We start from the raw sequence: 22,013 nt of genomic DNA, 5'->3' as shown, positions 1-22,013 counted from the left end.
CAGAACGCTTTTAATGTACATTGTTATTTTCTGTACAGTTCAATACATCGTCAGGTTTGCATATGTACACATGTACAACAGTTAGTAAACATTACAACATACGTTTTACATTCAACTTAAAATACATATTTTTAACAGATTCACCTCTAAGCATTATCGTACACATCATAATGCAGCTGTTGTACCGTTCAGCTGTTGTACCGTTCAGCTGTTGTACAGTTCAGCTGTTGTACAGTTCAGCTGTTGTACAGTTCAGCTGTTGTACAGTTCAGCTGTTGTACAGTTCAGCTGTTGTACAGTTCAGCTGTTGTACAGTTCAGCTGTTGTACAGTTCAGCTGTTGTACAGTTCACAAGAAATTTTCGAATATCCCACAGTCAACTTCATTGTATTTGTGCACTATTGGGGGGGGGGGGGGGAACACTGGGTTGCTTGCGTTAGTGGCTCTGCACGTTTCCTAATGAGGACAGCAGCATCCACGATGCGATTAAGCAGTTCATCTCACTCACCTTTCGTTTGTACGCCTCAGACTTCATCCAATCCCATGAGCAAAAATCTAATGACGTAAGCTCTGACGATCTTGGTGGCGCTGGCCGGTTCTAGGCGCTTCAGTCTGAAACAGCGCACCCGCTACGGCCGCAGGTTCAAATCCTACCTCGGGAATGGATGTGTGTGATGTCCTTAGGTTTAAGTAGTTCTAAGTTCTAGGGGACTGATGACCTCAGATGTAAAGTCCCATAGTGCTCAAAGCCATTTGAATAATTTTTTATCTTGGTGGCCAGTTAACTGTACTACCACGAAAAATCCAGTAATTAGGGTAGGTGTGGTTGGGATGTTCCTTCACACGTTTGGTGAAATGTGGAGGGGCTCCATCATGATGGAAGCACATTGCAGTCCGCTTGGCCTAAGAAACCTCCTCAAGGTGTTGAACAAAAAATTTTAAAAAAAAAAGGAAAATCAAATAATTCGCACTTCTGAAGTGACTGCACCTATCAACATGCCACCGATTGCGCAGTACCAAATATTGATTGGTAAACTAACTTCAAAGTTTGTTTCCATTATAGTGTGTGGATTTTCCTCCGACCATCGATGATTATTACAAGTGGTGTTGATTCCATTCCGTGTAAACGTGGCTTCATTAGTGAATAGTAGTAACGGAGCCAAATGACGACTGTCATTTAACCAATGAAAAAATTCAAGTCATGTGGCGTTATCGCCAATGTGAAGCTTGGGGACACGCTGTAAGTTAAATGGATCCAAGTTTTCCGCACGTGAGGTTCACCATACACGTGTTCGTGGCAACTAATACGTGGAGAAAGTCGCCGTTTGCTGGGACACTAAGCTGCACCATTTGAGCAAGCGCTAGTAGTAGGGCTACGTTAGAAGTCCGCTGTGACCTAGCGTTCTAGGAGCTTCAGTCCGGAACCGCGCTGCTGCTACGGTCGCAGGTTCGAATCCTGCCTCAGGCATGGATGTGTGTCATGTCCTTAGGTTAGTTAGGTTTAAGTAGTTCTAAGTCTAGGGGACTGATGACCTCAGGATGTTAAGTCCCGTAGTGCTTAGAGTCATTTGAACCATTTTAGGGCTACGTTGATCGTTTCAACAATGTGTTGGTGTTCCTGCATCGACTGTCGAAAAATAGTAACTTCGTACACTACCTGTTTCACGCAAAGTACTAAAAACTGTGATGTACACTCTACAATCAGGGATTCGGCGTGTCGGAAAGCGCCGACGGTGTTCTTAGGACAGCAGCAGGAGCACTAACATCGCATAATCCGTAGATATACACCGTATCTGCATATTTTTCATTGGTGTAAATGTGTGGCATTGGCATTTTAGCCAGCGCGTGTACGGACACTGTTAACCAATCTTTCTCAATCCCTCTCACTACATCACTCACAACACACCATGGACAACTGCACGTTCTACTGGCTAGTTTAATGGCAGAAAGACATTCCGAGCAAAGAGGTAGGTTTGATGTCCTGGAGGAGCACTTTCGAGACAGCATTCTGGTTTTGGGGTACCCAGAGGCCACAGGCATGGGCCCCGACTGGCCGCCATGTTCTCCGAATCTAAACACGTGCGACTCCTCTTTAGGGGGCCATATTAAAGACAAAGTGTACAGCACTAATCCCAAAACCATTGCTAAGCGGAAAACAACCACTCAAGAGGTCATCGCCATCGTCGATGTTCCGACACTTCAGCGTGTCATGCAGAATTTCGCTATTCGTCTGCGTCACATCATCGCCAATGATGGCAGGCAAATCGAACATGTCACAACCTAAATCCGAATACCTGTAGTGACGTTCGTATGTTGAATAAAGTGTGTGCACGCCGTAGTTTTTAACTAATTTACGTTTTTCTTCATATAGTTCTATAATTGTCAACCTGTACGTGCGCGTCAGTACTCCAAAGGCAAATGTAGATTAAATGTGTTTCACCCCGGAAACCATTCAGAACAGCAGAGCATATATCCACATGACACTTACTTCGAATGGTCCTTCCTGTAACACCCTTGAATATTGACCGTTCTTCCTGTATTTTATCACAGTAATTAAATCTTTCTGGGTTGTGATTAATATATAATTCGTTTAGATGTGGTTCGTGGAACTCTAGCAAAGTTAAGATTAGATACTTATTCGACAATTTTGTGTCCTACCGTAACGTTGGGATTTTCCCGTAAAAGTTACCACGGTTCCTTTTTAGTTTTTTAGTTCACCAAACTATTTTTTTTTCATTACCTTAATGCTTTCTAATAATTCCCTCTGGTAAAAAAATCTGAATTATCTGCACGGACCACTACACAATTAGTATACAACATTCTTATGAATTTCGGTCCCTCTGTATCATTTCGGATATTAAAATTTTCCAGTGTGTGTTTCAACGGTTTGGTATCTCCTTCAATACCTATTAACGCGGAAACGACTACTTCAGTATTTGTCTTTAAAGTAGATCTATGGTAAATTCTTTTGCGTGATGTGAGAAACATATAACTGCGTAGTTTCCTGTAGTTGATAACTGCCTGAACACATTTACGTAATCAGTATTATGCATAATGCGTAACTATGCAGAATGGATGAGAAAAATCTAGATCTCTAGACTGAATTCCCTCTAGGCGTATCATCTCTTTCATTATCTGTTTTAAGCTGAAGACATCAATGCACGTTCTTCCGTTTGCTTTCAAATACGGTTATTTCAACTAATTTTTGGAACCTTTGTATTATAATATTTCTAACAGATTTTTCAAGCTTCCTTAACAATGGTGATTACTTTGTAGTTTAAATCGATTTGCATGCGTCACAAATTACCAGAAATACACACACGACATACCATAAGGCTTTGTTCTGTCTTCATTCATACGTCACCGTCATACCACACAGCTAGTACAGAACAGGAAGCATTATATTCCACGATGTACCCTTTCCCACGCGTTTGTGTCAGAGGTTCGTGACCCGCGGTCCTTATGGGCAACTCCAGTGTTGCGTCGCCTCGTCATCCTCTCCATAAATCCGTCACCTCTCCCGCCTTTCTCTGCTTATCGAAGAGGCGCACGCCGTCTCATTAACGCCGGCAATAAACAGTGTCATTTCTCTTGTAGCGGCAGAGTCCAGCTGCATACAGTCGCTAATGCAGCCAAGTCCAACTGTGCCGAAGGACAGGGCTGCCTTACAGTGGGGACAAAATTCAAATTATACGCACGGGAAGTTTACTTCAGCAGGTACGCTGTAGTATTGTAGTATGAGAGTTATTACACCATATTTGTTCCGTATTGGACCTCCCCCCCCCCCCCCTTGCATTTTTAAATATGGCCGGACGTAAACATTAGGCTGCGCTACCGGCTTTATTTGGCTTTCATATTCGTTGGCTTTGCCAATTAATACCTAAATTATCACCTTTCACCCTAACCTAGACCTTGGGTGACGCTACAGATCAGTCACCAGAACCACGATTACAAAAGCCTTTATTAGGTTCTGCGCAAACCAAAAACTGATACACCAAAACTCAATTTCGTAAAATTGCAGAGCCTGCCACTTGAGTTTGCTAAACATCTCCGTAAGGCTATCACGGTTACCAAATAAATAACCCTGTGACGAAACGCGCCGCTCTTCTTTGGATCTTCTCTATTTCCTCCGTCAACCTGATCTGGTACGGATCCGACACTGATGAGCATTACTCAAGTATAGGTCGAACGAGTGTTTTGTAAGCCACCTCCTTTGTTGATGGGCTACATTTTCTAAGGGCTCTCCCAATGAATCTCAACCTGGTACCCGCCTTACCAACAATTAATTTTATGTGATCATTCCACTTCAAATCGTTCCGCATGCATACTCCCAGATGGCTTTTCGACAGCGATAGCACCTTCCAGCAGGAAAATTTTCCGTTGCGGCGAGTTTGATACAACCGTACTGATGCTTATGGTCTTAATACGTCTATATGGAGCGCCGAGTTCCTTTTTTCCATACAGGAAGGGCGTCTCTGGCGCTCTTGAGAAGTGCCGACTATGCGCGCCAAGGGAGAGCGTACTGCTACGGATGAGGACGCAAGTGGATAGTCCGTCACTGAATGGGCTGCGGGCAGTACATAGGGGCGTGCGGAAGAGCTGGTCGCTGTTCCGTATACTGGCAGTATGTGACAGAGTCACACGAATAGTTGTCGCATATTGTGGCTAATCTTCCTGTGAGAGTAAGCCCGTGTTAAGGAGACTTCATGTCTGCCTACTGTTGCTCGTAGACTGGCCGGTGACATTCATATGCACGTCAATCTGGAAACAGTGTCTGTCGTCTTGTGTTTGGCGTTCTTTTGACACTGTAATATCAGGTTAACGATTATCTGCAATGGTGATCCATCGTATCAAAGGGTATTTGCGCCTTCAGTCCTCGGCTCAAGCTAAAATTGTGTTCGGTTGAGCTGTTATTCCAGATTGTAAAGTTGGTATCGTTACGACGTCCGCTGACTAGCGCTTGGTGCTGTCATTAACTCACCCCACCCGCGCACTGCATAACCATAGGTCATCTCTTTTTTTATATATACAGCAAAGAGTTTCTGGGCATGTGTAATTAGTCGCGTGTATTACTTTCTCAGAGTATCACAAGCTTAAAACTGATTGATCTTTCCCTGTTTGTGTTTTGTTTTGTTCTTGTTACGCGCTCCGTTTAGTGGTGCGACTGGTTCTACGAACAGTGAACGCCTGGTTGGGCCACCTGAGTCCCGGTTGTGCGTACCCGTTGATAGGACGTTATGTATCTGGTATTATTTACGTGGTTTTTTAAATTTGTTTAAATGGATTGACTTCATTAAAAGCTCCTTGCCTGAAGTATTAACTGATTTGGCGACCGTTTGTTTTCGGGATTTTATAATGGCTTGTGATTTTTCTTGTATTTTTTAAAAGGTTTCTTAAAATTTTTAGTTTTGAAATTTTCTGTATTTATGATCTTTTAAGGTACCTGGCCCTTTTAAAAACATTCTGATAACGGGCTTGGTTTAAAACGAGACTGTTTCAGAACTGATTAAACCAGAATACTTACTTGGAAAACAAGATGTTTTCTTTTTTTTTTTGCTTCTATGGGCTTTTTATCACATTTCGGACATATTTTCAAGAAAATTCAATCACCAACTTTGTCCAAAAAATATTTTATTGACTCTCACCTACACAGAGAGAAATGACCATCGCAACAACAAAGGAGAAATCAGACAAGTCTGTATTGCTGAGTAGGCATATAGATATAGAACAAAAAGTTCTGACTGGAGAAAGTAACGAAGAGAAACGCCCTCGGGCTTTTCAAAGAAACCATCCCGGTATTCGCACATTATCGAATAACGGAAACCGCTAAAGGACTTTATTTATAAAGCTTCCAAATACATTTTGCCTGCAGCAGTAAATTTTGTTGATTGATGGCCAACATGCGGGAAGAATTTCTCCTTTGCCACCAGATCAGTTTGCGATGCAGAAAGCTACAGCAGTCATGGGTTACGGTCCGCTGCCAAACTAAATACACTCCTGGAAATGGAAAAAAGAACACGTTGACACCGGTGTGTCAGACCCACCATACTTGCTCCGGACACTGCGAGAGGGCTGTACAAGCAATGATCACACGCACGGCACAGCGGACACACCAGGAACCGCGGTGTTGGCCGTCGAATGGCGCTAGCTGCGCAGCATTTGTGCACCGCCGCCGTCAGTGTCAGCCAGTTTGCCGTGGCATACGGCGCTCCATCGCAGTCTTTAACACTGGTAGCATGCCGCGACAGCGTGGACGTGAACCGTATGTGCAGTTGACGGACTTTGACCGAGGGCGTATAGTGGGCATGCGGAAGGCCGGGTGGACGTACCGCCGAATTGCTCAACACGCGGGGCGTGAGGTCTCCACAGTACATCGATGTTGTCGCCAGTGGTCGGCGGAAGGTGCACGTGCCCGTCGACCTGGGACCGGACCGCAGCGACGCACGGATGCACGCCAAGACCGTAGGATCCTACGCAGTGCCGTAGGGGACCGCACCGCCACTTCCCAGCAAATTAGGGACACTGTTGCTCCTGGGGTATCGGCGAGGACCATTCGCAACCGTCTCCATGAAGCTGGGCTACGGTCCCGCACACCGTTAGGCCGTCTTCCGCTCACGCCCCAACATCGTGCAGCCCGCCTCCAGTGGTGTCGCGACAGGCGTGAATGGAGGGACGAATGGAGACGTGTCGTCTTCAGCGATGAGAGTCGCTTCTGCCTTGGTGCCAATGATGGTCGTATGCGTGTTTGGCGCCGTGCAGGTGAGCGCCACAATCAGGACTGCATACGACCGAGGCACACAGGGCCAACACCCGGCATCATGGTGTGGGGAGCGATCTCCTACACTGGCCGTACACCACTGGTGATCGTCGAGGGGGACACTGAATAGTGCACGGTGCATCCAAACCGTCATCGAACCCATCGTTCTACCATTCCTAGACCGGCAAGGGAACTTGCTGTTCCAACAGGACAATGCACGTCCGCATGTATCCCGTGCCACCCAACGTGCTCTAGAAGGTGTAAGTCAACTACCCTGGCCAGCAAGATCTCCGGATCTGTCCCCCATTGAGCATGTTTGGGACTGGATGAAGCGTCGTCTCACGCGGTCTGCACGTCCAGCACGAACGCTGGTCCAACTGAGGCGCCAGGTGGAAATGGCATGGCAAGCCGTTCCACAGGACTACATCCAGCATCTCTACGATCGTCTCCATGGGAGAATAGCAGCCTGCATTGCTGCGAAAGGTGGATATACACTGTACTAGTGCCGACATTGTGCATGCTCTGTTGCCTGTGTCTATGTGCCTGTGATTCTGTCAGTGTGATCATGTGATGTATCTGACCCCAGGAATGTGTCAATAAAGTTTCCCCTTCCTGGGACAATGAATTCACGGTGTTCTTATTTCAATTTCCAGGAGTGTACAATATTAAACAGGCCGACGGGATGAATGCGGCTCTTTTCTCTGTGGTTCTGAAGGATACAGGCTGAGCTATTACTTCACCAAAGGCGAAGGAGGGATACAACAGTTAAATCTAACTACTGGAAGTACGTCCTGTTGTTCTTTTCTGATGAGAGAACTACAGAGTAAGGACACAGACGGCGTAAGAATGCTGCACTTTGACTAATTGCAGAAAACGTAATTTTTCGTCTGGCACACACCCAATCTCGATAGCGACTTTGGACAGATGGAAAACAGTTCTGTCTCCTATTGAAAATTAATCCCAAGCCGGCAGAGGGAGGTCGAAATATTGTGTGAGCCAACTGGGCCGTCCAGCCAGGATGTATCCAATTGAGAGACAGCGGGCAGCGAAAGGCTGCGTGCACTCTCGCTCCCAGCTCTCGTTCGCACATCGTTGAACCTTGCAACGAAATAAGTCTTTCCCTACTTGTTTGTCACTTGTGTTTCACACGAAAAAAGCTAAATAACTCCCCTCCATATACGTTTTAACTCTGAATGTTGATGCGGATTTATGTTGAAACGCTTCTGTTTGCTTGGAAGTAATTTGTTTATACCGGATGATTGAATATTATAGGTTCAGAAGACAATGGCGCAGGCAAATAATCCCACACAACATGTGGAAAGAATTTCTCCTCTGCCACCAAATCAGTTTGTAACTGCCAAACTGAAGACAGTATTAAACAGGTCGACTAGATGAGAGCATAGCTCTTAGCTAAGCTTTGGTTCTGAAGGGTGCAGACAGATTTTTACTTCACCAAAGCCGAAGGAGGAATACAACAGTTAAATCTAACCAATGGGTTTCCCTACGCGGCGTATATAAAAGTGCAGTCACGCCAATGTTACAATACTGTTAATATCCAACGTCACGTTTATTTCGACTAAACCGCAAGTGAGACACAAATTACGAAGTGGTGAACTGCCCTCGTCTGATTTTATCATCTTTTCGGATACACAAGTTATGGTAAACAGCGTTTTGACAACAACTGTGTCGGTGGTGGCTGAAAAGTACCACCGCCGCCCAGTTCCTAGACTCGAATCCGTTGGAATTTTGTGCATGGGGGACATCTGAAAGCTCTGTTGATATGTAGAACACCGGGAACGTATTGTGGGTGGTTGCCAATGCACTCGCAATATACATGAGATTTCTGAACGAGCTGAGGCCTGCCTTCACCTGAACCGTGACCATAGAGAACACTTTTAAGGTGTTTGTGCTCAAGTGCATACCTGCAGTTTGCATCCTCGGGGTCTGTGTTAGACGGTGTTCGTGCACTCAGTCGTAATACGCCGTGTCGCGGAACCATTTGTTTCCGCACCTGTATTTACTACTGTTATTTGCTTGTTTCATTGACCTCTACAAGCCTTTTAAGCAGCTAGTCACTGTTTTCGCGCTCCGTACACGAACATAGCTGTAAGATAATACCCTTACATGGTGTGCATTGGGAAGTATCCTCTGCCAATCATTTCACAGTGGACTGAAGAGCATGGACGTGGATGTAGACTGTGCTGTAGGTACAGCCTACACCTAAAATAGACGAACACTCGGTATGGAAGTCTTGATAGAAACACACCTTTGACGTTTCTTAAGTTATTATTTTACCTGGCACCATGTATATCAGAGACAAAAATACATACAATGTAACAGTGCGCAGAAAATGGAAACTATTTGTCACCGCTAAGTGGTCTGAAGATGCGTGGAAGCAGGTTACAAATGCAAGATGCCTCTCACACGGAAGGGGCGTGTGAGCCGCTTCGTACAGGCGCTCTTAGACGTACACATACCCCGGTGATGGATGACCTGCTCAGCTGAACCGCTTGTCTGCGTCTTTTTACAGAACTCCGCAGTTACAAACCGTTACCCCGTAGCGGAAGTAGTGTTGTGGTTGCTTCAAGTGTTGCCATTATGGGGTAGATCAACTAGTCCCATCCAATGGTTGTTGATTAAGTGTAAGAGCTTCCCATTTCCTTCAATATCCTAAGATATTTTTTTAAAAATTCGGTCATGTGTCACTGGATGAATTCTGTACTGTACAAACTATTCTTTCACTTGCATTAAATGTATTCGCAATTGCAAAACTGACAACCACCACCTGCGGAATGAAATGGCGAGAATGAAAACTTGTGCCGGACCGAGGTTCGAACCCGTATTCTCCGCTTATCGCGAGAGGTCGCCTTACTGTTTGGCTATCCGTGCCAGACCCATAATTCCATATGTAGTCGACCATGCATCTACAAGAACTCTTACATCCATTACGTATATTCCTGTACAGGCGAGACTTTTACTTTGAAGTCGCCTGTGGAAGTTGGCGGTGAGTCGTGCACGGATAGCCGAATTGTAAGGCGACCGCTCGCGATAAGCGGAGAATACGTGTTCGAATCCCGGTCCGGCAGAAATTTTCATTGTCATTCGACAGCTGATGGTTGTCCATGTCCGTAACTGCAAATACATTTAATGTATTTCATAACGGCTGTAGTCACCGTAGTGTCTTTCCTGCAGGTCCAAAGGAACTTTACATTGTAATTCAGAATAATACAGGCACTGCAATATGTATCATTTTACTTAGTGGACTGTAACGTGTGGACTGTAACGTGTGGAAACGTAACGATTAAAGGGAGGCGCTGGCTATGACTGAGTACCAAAAAAGTTTCTTTGTTGGTAAAACATGGAGAATTTTGCTATGATTGTAACAAGTCAATTGCTGCAAACACAATTATGTCGCTCAGCATAATAGAATGTTACGCCAAGATTTTTTTCTGAATTTTACAGCTACTAAGGTATTGGGTGTGTCAACAATGAATGAAAAATCAAGTTAAAGGCTTAGAATTAACGAATCGGCCGATGTGTTTCCCATTTCTAGAGTCAGCTGTGATGAATGTCGTGTGTAAATGGCCGTCCCCCTGTCTGAGCACCAGCTGGAGGAATAAGGCAACCTATTTCAAAGCCGTTTGTGGTAAAGCTCAGTACACTTTGAAAGTTTGTGGCACGAGTCGTATACATGGCTTGGCTGACGCATGACACTGTAGGTCTGCAGCTAATGTTAAGCAAGAATTCGCATGATTTTACATTCCTCCTGTAGCTTGATCTCTGGAACAGCTATGATGTCTGTATCTACAACCATGGTCTTCAAATCGCTGTGAAATACATGGCAGAGAGTACTCCCCATTGCACCACACGTAAGGGTCTGTTCGTGCTCGGTTCGTGAATGGAGCGCGAGGAAAGTGACTCGACTCCTTAAACGCCTCAGTGCGTGCGAGACTGTTTCCGCTGTCGCTATGCAGGGGGGAGCTGCGGTGTATTTCTGGGATCGCTCACTGTCCTCTCTCTTTAGCACCTGCCAGCTCACGATTTTCAGACTTTCAGTCACGCTCTCCCTTTGATCACTCATATCTATGACAGTTCGTGTGGCCTTTGAGTATGTTCACTGGTCCTATTCGGTATGGTTCCATACATTTGAGCAATATACAAGAATCGGCCACAGGCGCTTTTTTTTTTTTTAGCAGTCTCCTGTGTAGATAGATTTCGTTTTCCCAATGTCCTACTAATGAAGTCTTCCACCTGCTTTACTTACGAATTTACCTATGTGGGCATTCTACTTAATGTCCCCACCAACTACTACACTTTCATATTTCTGAGTGTTCTTCAATTCCAACTGTGAGTCCCTAATATTGTACACACAAAATAGTAAGCGTTTTACGTTTCGCGAAGTGCAGAATTCTGTACTTCTGAACATTTACAGTAATTTGATAATTTTGGCTCTACTTTGAAATCTTATCGAGATTTGACAGGTTAATTGTGCAGCTCTTTTTTCATTAAGTACTTCATTACAGACAACTACAGACCACTATATCATCTGCAAAAGCTGTGAGGATGCACTTGACAAGTCAGGTCAATTTCCAGGAAAGGATGGAATTTATTTGTTATGCCTTTATGGTTGGTAACCTTCATTATTCCAAGGATCGCATAAAACATTTTAACAATGTACAGTTACAGTTAATTGTTGACAGCTGTCTGAATTGGTCAGTGTGCCGACTGCGACTGAAAATCGAGAAAACAGTTTCGAGCTGTTATTATACATTTTCATTTGAAGTTTTTGAATGCCGCACAGATCAGAAAAATAACTGGATGGAGTTAACACAATTTCTGCTCCGTCATTGGAGTCCCTTTACTTCTGGATTAATGTATTTAAACGTGGTCGGACAATCACCGAAGACGGAGACAGCTCCGGCCGTCCAACTGAGGTCACGACAAAGGATACGATAGACAGAATTCATGATATGTTAATGCAAGACCGCTTAATAAAAATTCTTGTGGTTGCTCAGACTGTAGACGTCTCAGCTGAGCGAACGCATAATATCCTGTACACAGAATTGACTACGAAGAAGCTGTGTGCGAGGTGGGTGCCCCGATTGCTAAGTCGACCAAAGTGCATCCGGCACAAATTTTAACACTGTCTGCTTACAATTAACAGCAATCCGCCAAATGCGCTGATTTGCGATTCTCGAGGAAACCTGGAGCCATCATTACACATGGTAGTCAAAACGGCAGTCAAAACAATGGACAAAGGTTGGTGAAAGTGCACCGAAGGTGGCAGCTGGTAAGGTGATGGACACTATTTTTTGCAATTCCCGACGAATAGATTACTTGGAAAAAGGGAGAACCACAACTGGTCCCTAATATGCTTTGTTGTTGAATCGTTTTAAACTTGCGTCGGCTGAAGAAAATGAAAGTTGGCATGCAAAACTGTGGTCTTTAAGCAAGATAATGTATCATCCCAGATATCAGCGATAACAAGTGACGTCATCTTTTTTGTAACTTCAAACTTTGGCTTGCTGGACAACAATTTTCATTAAATGACCAAGCAATCCTGCAGTCAACGAGTATTTTGCAGAGTTTGTCAGAACCTCTTTTTCTGATGGGATGAAAAAGTTTGAGGATCGCTGGACCACGTTTATCACGTTTATCTCCCTCAAAGGAGACTATGTCGAACCGTAAGGTGAGCTGTTTATAAAAGTAATACCTTTTTTTTGCTGTTTTACCAGACTTACTTACCAAGCCACGCTCACAGCTTGACAGATGCAAACGACTGTCATACGGAGCAACATCTGTCAAACGAATGAGGCCTTCCCGAGGAGGAGCAATGCTGTCAGAAACGCAACCTGTTGCTACGGGAGGCGACTGTACCTCGGCCTGGACACACGTGCGAGCAGCGACGCCGCCCCCTAGCCTGGGCAGACACGTGGGGGTGGACGGGTGACAGGGCGCAGACCGCCTTACCTGTCATCTTTGCGAGGCGGCTGCTGAGGTTGCTGCTGCTGCTGATCTGCTGGATCCTGCTTGGGCGTCGGCGCATCCAGCTTGGCGAGGTTTCGGTCCCGGCGACGCTACAGTGATACACAAGGCGGCGGGGGCGCTGGCGCAGTGAGCTGTGACGCGGAGCTACACGTGACGTGTGTGTACACGGCAAAACTCGTCGCACTTTCCACCAAACACTCGACAGCCACAAACACACACTGCTTTCTTTCTCTCTTCGATTTAAACTGCCATCGTCGCCGTTCGTCACTCGCGGACAGCGCAGGACAGATTGAGTACAGATGACGCACGCTGCGAGCGACCCGTCCTAACTCGACGACGCGCTGCCTCTGAGTGCGGGAGGCCCTGCAAGGCGCGCACTTCGGAACTGTTCGGCGCACTTCGGCCTTCCCCGAACGCAGCCGCCAGACGAGCGCATTCGCTCACGCGCCCGAGAGGAGAGAGGAAAGCCGAGGCGATAGATAGCTTGGCCGCACGCGCTTCGCTTTTTGTCGGGTTGCGTTCCCGGTTTATAGGCGTGTGAGGCCGCGCGCCTGTCTTGCATGCATCGCCGGCAACACTAGTTAAACAGCGTGCTGCTCTCATAAAAAGGTACATTGGTTTTTCCGCGCAGTTGACGATATCCATCTACACTGAAGAGCCAAAGAATCTGGTACAAATAATGTTCAAATCCATGTGAATTCCTTAGGGACCAAAATGCTAAGGTCATCGGTCGCTAGACTTACACACTACTTGAACTAATTTACGCTAAGAACAACACACACACCCAATGTCCGAGCAAGGACTCCAACCTCCGGCGCGAGGAATCTGGTCCACCTGCCTAACATCGTGTAGAGTCGCCGCAAGCACGCAGAAGCGCCGCAACACGAAGTTCCATGGACTCAACTAATGTCTGAAGTAGTGCTGGAGGGAACTGACACCATGGTAGATCTCTGCTGAACAGTACTTTGCAAAGCTTCCCAAATATGCTCAATAACGTTCATGTCCGGGGAGTTGGACGTGAGTGGTGTCGCACTGTCCTGCTGGAATTGCCCGAGTCCGTCAGAATGCACAGTGGACACGAATGGATGCAAGTGATCAGACAGGATGCTTACGAACGAGTCACTTGTGAAGAGTCCTATTTAGACGTATGAGGGGTCCATATGACTTCTACTGCATATGCCCAGCACCATTACAGAGACTCCACCAGCTTCATCAGTCCCCTGCTGACATGCAGAGTCCATGGATTCTTGAGATTGTCACCATACCCGTACACGTCGCCCGCATCTCGTGGTCGTGCGGTAGCGTTCTCGCTTCCCACGCCCGAGTTCCCGGGTTCGATTCCCGGCGGGGTCAGGGATTTTCTCTGCCTCGTGATGGCTGGGTGTTGTGTGCCGTCCTTAGATTAGTTAGGTTTAAGTAGTTCTAAGTTCTAGGCGACTTATGACCACAGCAGTTGAGTCCCATAGTGCTCAGAGCCATTTGAACCATTTTGAACCCGTACACGTCCATCCTTCGATACAATTTGAAACGAGACTCGTCCGACCACGCAACGTGTTTGCAGTCATCAACATTCCAATGTCGATGTTGATGGGCCCAGGAGAGGTGTAAAGCTGTGTGTCGTGCAGTCATCAAGGGCGCAAGAGTGGGCCCTCGGCTAACAAAGCCCACATTGATGTTTCGTTGAATGGTGCGCACGCTAACACTTGTTGATGGCTCAGCATTGAAATCTGCAGCAATTTGCGGAAGGGGTTGCACTTCAGTCACGCAGAACGATTATCGTCGGTCTTCGTTGGTCCCATTCTTGCAGCGTCTTTTTCCTGCCGCACCGATGTCAGAGATCTGATGTTTTATCGGGTTCCTAATATTCACGGTACACTCGTGGAACGGTCGTACGGGAAAGTCTCCACTTCATCGCTACCTCAGAGATGCTGTGTCCCGTCGCTAGTGCGCCGACTGTAACACCACGTTGAAACTCATTCAAATGTTGATGATTTGTCATTGTAGCTGCAGTAATTGATTTATTAACTCCGCCAGACACTTGTCCTATACAGGGTGTTACAAAAAGGTACGGCCAAACTTCCAGGAAACATTCCTCACACACAAATAAAGAAAAAATGTTATGTGGACATGTGTCCGGAAACGCTTAATTTCCATGTTAGAGCTCATTTTAGTTTCTTCCACCTACGCTCAATGGAGCACGTTATCATGATTTCATACGGGATACTCGACCTGTGCTGCTAGAACATGTGCCTTTACAAGTACGACACAACATGTGGTTCATGCACGATGGAGCTCCTGCACATTTCAGTCGAAGTGTTCGTACGTTTCTCAACAACAGACTCGGTGACCGATGGATTGGTAGAGGCGGACCAATTCCATGGCCTCCACGCTCTCCTGACCTCAACCCTCTTGACTTTGATTTATGGGTGCATTTGAAAGCTCTTGTCTACGCAACCCCGGTACCAAATGTAGAGACTCCTCGTGCTCGTATTGTGGACGGCTGTGATACAATACGCCATTCTCCAGGGCTGCATCAGCGCATCAGGGATTCCGTGCGACGGAGGGTGGGTGCATGTATCCTCGCTAACGGAGGACATTTTGAACATTTCCTGTAACAAAGTGTTTGAAGTCACGCTGGTACGTTCCGTTGCTGTGTGTTTCCATTCCAAGAGAAGTAATAAAATGAGCTCTATCATGGAAAGTAAGCGTTTCCGGACACATGTCCATGTAACATATTTTCTTTCTTTGTGTGTGAGGAATGTTTCCTGAAAGTTTGACCGTACCTTTTTGTAACAACCTGTAGAGGCGTTGCCGACCGCAACGCCATATTCTGCCTGTTTACGTATCTCTGTACTTGACTATGGATGCCAATACCAGTTTCTTTGGCGCTTCAGTGTAAAATTTACACACGAGTGTTCAGTCCAAATTAATAATAATTCAGAATGGAATCTGAAATGTTTCGGGTTCTTCAAACCAGGCAAATGGTTGATTTATATGTAAATATCAAACACGGATATTTATGTCAGAACCATTCCTGATCGCAGTAATCCAGTCGTATATTAATTTCATTTTAACAGCTGTAGATTGCAAGACTGATGTGATTAGAGCTGTTAGTATGGATACTGAACGCTGAGTCTTTTCTCTGCATTCCTTAGATAAAAATTTTCTTTAGTAGTTAATCAGATACCGATCGTTGTGAAGTATCTTAGAACTCTCAGTCACAAGCAGGTCTGAATTTTTTGTTACTCGGGTGACGTAGTGAATGGAATCAACGGCCGTAATGCCGCTATAGCATCATTCACCACAGCGATGTAAATAAAGGTATCAATATATTCCCGTTTAGTAAATGCGACAAGAAACTGAGAGCTCAGGTAACCTTAAATCTAACTTTCATCTCTGAGGCCGAAGATGCCGAGTATAAATGTTCAGCGTTATAGAGCACTCTGTAATACGGCTTTGGAAGTGTGCCGTGCAAAGTTGCGGGAGATGGGGAAAATAGAACGACTACATAAAAGTAATCGTAAGAAAGGCAGATGCATTGGAAGATTACTCGGGAAGTGTAGTCCACTGAAGGAGGAGATAGCTTATGGAAACCTCATACTTTAACACTGTTCGTCCGTCTACGATCCCAAGTGGACAGTATCGGTTGAGGAAATAGAGAAAATCCAAAGAACAGGGACGCTTTTCATGATAGTTTTATATTGTAAGCACGAAAGCATCTATGAGGATGTCATGCAACTCCAGTGACACGCTGCAAGAGAGGCGTTGTGCAGTTAGGTGTGGTTTACTCCAGTGCCGAGGCGTGAGGTATTCGTAACTGTAATCACTTTTAAAAAACTGTTAAAAGTAACAATTATTGTAATCATTGTTGTCATTGTTTATACTCATGTCATTGCTTACGATTGTCCAGGTAACAGTATTATTGTTTACGATTATCCATTATTGCGTCGCATCACGTCCTAATATTACACTGAGTAAGGCATGCCATGAATTGAAGTACGAGGCCCAACCTCCGAAAGATTACGCCTACTGAGCGATACTGGATACTCGGAAAATCTGTCACTGTATCTAAAAGATGTTATCGTAATTTTCGGTACACAGTTTTATTTATATTAGACGTCAATTCTGCAATCCTTGTCGAAAACTATCACGAGTCGTAGAACGACACTTTTTGCTTCACGGACTTGAGCAATCGTTTCTCAATCGACAACAAGGCAAGGAGAGAACGTTTGGTTTGCGACTACCTATTTCGAAGAAATAGTTTTGATTCTTTTCAACTCCGAAAACGATCTTTCTCCCGAAGCGCTGTTTTAGGAACGGTTAACATTAATTTGATTAGCCTTATGCTTCAAGAACTGCTTCAGTAAGACCACAGGAGGTGAGATACTGGCTTTGTCTAAATACTGGGCCGGCTGCGGTGGCCGAGCGGTTCTAGGCGCTTCAGGCCGGCACCGCGCGACCGCTAAGGTCGCAGGTTCGAATCCTGCCTCGGGCATGGATGTGTGTGATTTTTAGGTTAGTTGGGTTTAAGTAGTTCTACGTTCTAGGGGACTGATGACCTCAGATGTTAAGTCCCATGGTGCTCAGAGCTTTTTGAACCATTTTCTAAATCCAGAATGAGATTTTCACTCTGCAGCGGAGTGTGCGCTGATATGAAACTTCCTGGCAGATTAAACCTGTGTGCCCGGCCGGGATTCGAACTCGGGACCTTTGCCTTTCGCGGGCAAGTGTTCTACCAACTGAGCTACCCAAGCACGACTCACGCCCCGTCCTCACAGCTGTACTTCTGCCAGTATCTCGTCTCCTACCATCCAAACTTTACAGAAGCTCTCCTAAACTTTACAGAAGCTCTCCTCGCTTCCCTTTCATGTCCCTCGACTCTTATAACTGTCATCTGGTTTCTGTACAAATTGTAAATAGCTTTTCGCTCCCTGTATTTTACCCCTGCCACCTTTAGAATTTGAAAGAGAGTATTCCAAACAACATTGTCAAAAGCTTTCTATAAATTTACATATGCTAGAAACGTAGGTTTGCCTTTCCTTAATCTTTCTTTTAAGATAAGTCGTAAGGTCAGTATGCCTCACGTGTTCCAGTATTTCTACGGAATCCAAACTGATCTTCCCCGAGGTCGGCTTCTACTAGTTTTTCCATTCGTCTGTAAAGAATTCGTGTTAGTATTTTGCAGCTGTGGCTTATTAAACTGATTGTTCGGTAATTTTCACATCTGTCAACACCTGCTTTCTTTGGGATTGGAATTATTATATTCTTCTTCAAGTCTGAGGGTATTTCGCCTGTTTCATACATCTTGCTCACCAGATGGTAGAGTTTTGTCAGGACTGGTTCTCCCAAGGCCGTCAGTAGTTCCAATGGAATGTTGTCTACTCCAGGGGCCTTGTTTCGACTCAGGTCCTTCTGTGCTCTGTCAAACTCTTCACGCAGTATCGTATCTCCCATTTCATCTTCATCTACATCTTCTTCCATTTCCATAATATTGTCCTCAAGTACATCGCCCTTGTATAGACGCTCTATATAGTCCTTCCACCTTTCTGCTTTCCCTTCTTTGCTTAGAACTGGGTTTCCATCTGAACTCTTGATGTTCATACAAGTGGTTCTCTTATCTCCAAAAGTCTGCATTTTTATATTTTCTCCTTTCATCAATTAAATTCAATATTTCTTCTGTTACCCAAGGATTTCTACTAGCCCTCGTCTTTTTACCTACTTGATCCTCTGCTGCCTTCACTACTTCATCCCTCAGAGCTACCCATTCTTCTTCTACAGTATTTCTTTCCCCCATTCCTGTCAATTGTTCCCTTATGCTCTCCCTGAAACTCTGTACAACCTCTGGTTCTTTCAGTTTATCCAGGTCCCATCTCCTTAAATTCCCACCTTTTTGCAGTTTCTTCAGTTTTAATCTACAGGTCATAACCAATAGATTGTGGTCAGAGTCCACATCTGCCCCTGGAAATGTCTTACAATTTAAAACCTGGTTCCTAAATCTCTGTCTTACCATTACATAATCTGATACCTTTTAGTATCTCCAGGGTTCTTCCATGTATACAACCCTCTATCATGATTCTTAAACCAAGTGTTAGCTATGATTAAGTTGTGCTCTGTGCAAAATTCTACCAGGCGGCTTCCTCTTTCATTTCTTAGCCCCAATCCATATTCACCTACTATGTTTCCTTCTCTCCCTTTTCCTACACTCGAATTCCAGTCACCCATGACTATTAAATTTTCGTCTCCCTTCACTATCTGAATAATTTCTTTCATTTCATCATACATTTCTTCAATTTCTTCGTCATCTGCAGAGCTAGTTGGCATATAAACATTTACTACTGTAGTGGGTGTGGGCTTCGTATCTATCTTGGCCACAATAATGCGTTCACTATGCTGTTTGTAGTAGCTTACCCGCATTCCTATTTTCCTATTCATTCTTGAACCTACTCCTGCATTACCCCTATTCGACTTTGTGTTTATAACCCTGTAGTCACCTGACCAGAAGTCTTGTTCCTCCTGCCACCGCACTTCACTAATTCCCACTATATCTAACTTTAACCTATCCATTTCCCTTTTTAAATTTTCTAACCTACCTGCCCGATTAAGGGATCTGACATTCCACGCTCCGATCCGTAGAACGCCAGTTTTCTTTCTCTTGATAACGACATCCTCTTGAGTAGTCCCCGCCCGGAGATCCGAATGGGGTACTATTTTACCTCCGGAATATTTTACCCAAGAGGACGCCATCATCATTTAATCATACAGTAAAGCTGCATGCCCTCGGGAAAAATTACGGTTGTAGTCTCCCACTTGCTTTCAGCCGTTCGCAGTACCAGCACAGCAAGGCCGTTTTGGTTATTGTTACAAGGCCAGATCAGTCAATCATCCAGATTGTTGCCCTTGCAACTACTGAAAAGGCTGCTGCCCCTCTTCAGGAACCACATGTCTGTCTGGCCTCTCAACAGATACCCCTCCGTTGTGGTTGTACCTACGGTACGGCTATCTGTATCGCTGAGGCACGCAAGCCTCCCCACCAACGGCAAGGCCCATGGTTCATGGGGGGGGGGGGGGGGGAGGCACACTTACGTAGAAACATTTAAAATCATTAAAAAATGTTCCTTTTCATTCAAACTCCAATGAATAAAAAATATGTACTAAAACACTATGAAACACAAAAATATGTACCATGATTTGTATTTGAACACTTTCAGCACTGTAGTCTGCTAAAGACCACCACATGTCTCTTTGGAAGAGGTAGAGAAACTCAGGCGCAACACAATTATGAACTGCCTGTAACAGCTGTACAGCGCTCCTCTTCTTCTATGGGATGGGCCTTGCAATAGGATTCGCGCGCACCGCTAATCGTTGTTGCTGGGAAGTTACAGGAGTGTACCAATTAGCTAACCACCGCCTGTCGCCTTCCAAACTGACGCCTGTCATACTGACAGCCGTTAATGCCCAATGTGCCCCCAGGTTAACAGCGGGTTTTAAAAGTATGAGGTACGCTCGCAGCTGAAACTGTACAAAAGACCAATACCACCGATGTTTAAATTTAAGAAAATGCGTCTTATCCGTAGCTGAAATTGGTGATTAAAGCAGTTACTAGCACGCCTCGCCCCTGGTTTATTCTTAAAATTCCGAGTGCGTACGTTCCTAAATGAGTCAACCAATATTGCTTCCTCCTACAAGTATCTTATGAGAAGACCATGAAGGTAACAAGAGAGAGAATCGGGTTAACACGGAGGGCTACCAACCGTCTTTCTTCTGCACACCACTTGCGATTGAAACAAGAAAAGAACAAACTGATAGCAGTGCATGAAGTACTCTCCGCCACACACCATAACATTGGTTGCGGAGTACAGTTGTGCATACGATATCTCGGTGTAGAATTTAATTTATTAATCACGTAACATGTGGCCTGAAATACGTGGATACGAAGGGTGTTCAATAAGTAATGCAATGTATTTTGTGTCGGCCAGTTTCTGGTAAAAAAATCTGAAATGTGTTGTGGAACATCGCGGAATATCGCGGAATATTTCCGCTTCAGGCCCTATAGTTTCATGAAGTTCCGCTAGGTCGCGGCGCTATATGTAGCCTTCAAAACGGCTTCTGTAAGTGTGGCGGAAAACAAGACGTCGCAGATATTCATAGCCACTTGCAGTATGTCTACGGAGACCTGGCAGTCAACAGAAGCTCCGTGAGTCTTTGGGCGAGACACCTGCCATCATTGCAACAAGGTCGCGCAAACCTATCCGGTCTTCCGCAAGACTCATTCCGTTAATGTACGAACGCGAGCTTGTATAATCAGTGCAAGACGTAAGCCGTTTTATTTAATAGTTGATATACTATTGTTCTCAAGCTCATGAAACATCGTCATATGACGGCATGGTATAATGTGCATTTGATCAAGATTCAGTGAAATGTACTGCACAATATGGCAACGTAGTTTGCTGAAAACGGTCATCACAAATACTGTACAAAAGCGATTATGGCTGTTTCAAGTTTTACTTCTGTTTCGACGTTCTAAGTCTGTTTTTGTATTCTCTTCTACCTACAGTAATGTCAAGGTTCCTTAGCTGTAACTGATGTGCCCATGTTAATACTCTAACTCGGTGGTGTAGAAGTCTGATGCTGATTGGATACACAGCCTTAATGAGATTTTATTGTGGGATGATGTAACAGAATAATATAAAGATGTGACATGCAGTGTGACAACAACTGTATCTTGTGCTGTGAATTTATCTGCCGTTCCATACACCATATACGTTAGAAAGCTGGTGAAACATTGGCAAACATTTAAGTTTAAATTTCATGTAGCAGGTATGGTCAGTTGATATCACGCTTAGTACATTAAATTTAAACTTACGTGTTTGTATTATTCTGCCTACTTTAAAATTTTTGTATTTGTACAAAGTCGTTCAAGGTGTTGCTCAATAAACGCAAACTAAGAAAGTAAGCAAACTGCGTTTTGTTTCAATAAAATTTGTCTTTATTACTAACCGATTTTCCCCTCATTGCTGGCCGCTGTGGCCGAGCGGTTCTGGGCGTTTCAGTCTGGAACCTCGCGACCGCTACGGTCGCAGGTTCGAATCCCGCCTCCGGCATGGATTTGTGTGATGTCCTTAGGTTAGTTAGGTTTAAGTAGTTCTATGTTCTGGGGACTGATGACCTCAGATGTTAAGTCCCATAGTGCTCAGAGCCATTTGAACCATTTTTCCCCTCATTAGGTCGTCATCGGGTGCATATAACTAGCGTCCAAAAAGGTACTAGT

General features: G+C 44.9%; 1 protein-coding gene across 1 annotated transcript in view; it reads right to left on the bottom strand.

Annotated features, from left to right (window-relative positions):
* LOC126092356 (rap guanine nucleotide exchange factor 6-like) overlaps window positions 1-22,013 on the bottom strand; it is a 356,519-nt gene that overhangs the window by 95,881 nt on the left and 238,625 nt on the right. The window lies entirely within an intron of this gene.

This window comes from Schistocerca cancellata, chromosome 1 (assembly GCF_023864275.1).
Source record: "Schistocerca cancellata isolate TAMUIC-IGC-003103 chromosome 1, iqSchCanc2.1, whole genome shotgun sequence".
Lineage (NCBI taxonomy): Eukaryota > Metazoa > Arthropoda > Insecta > Orthoptera > Acrididae > Schistocerca > Schistocerca cancellata.
The sequence above is the reverse complement of the archived record's forward strand: the minus strand, read 5'-3'. Positions and strand labels throughout refer to the sequence as shown.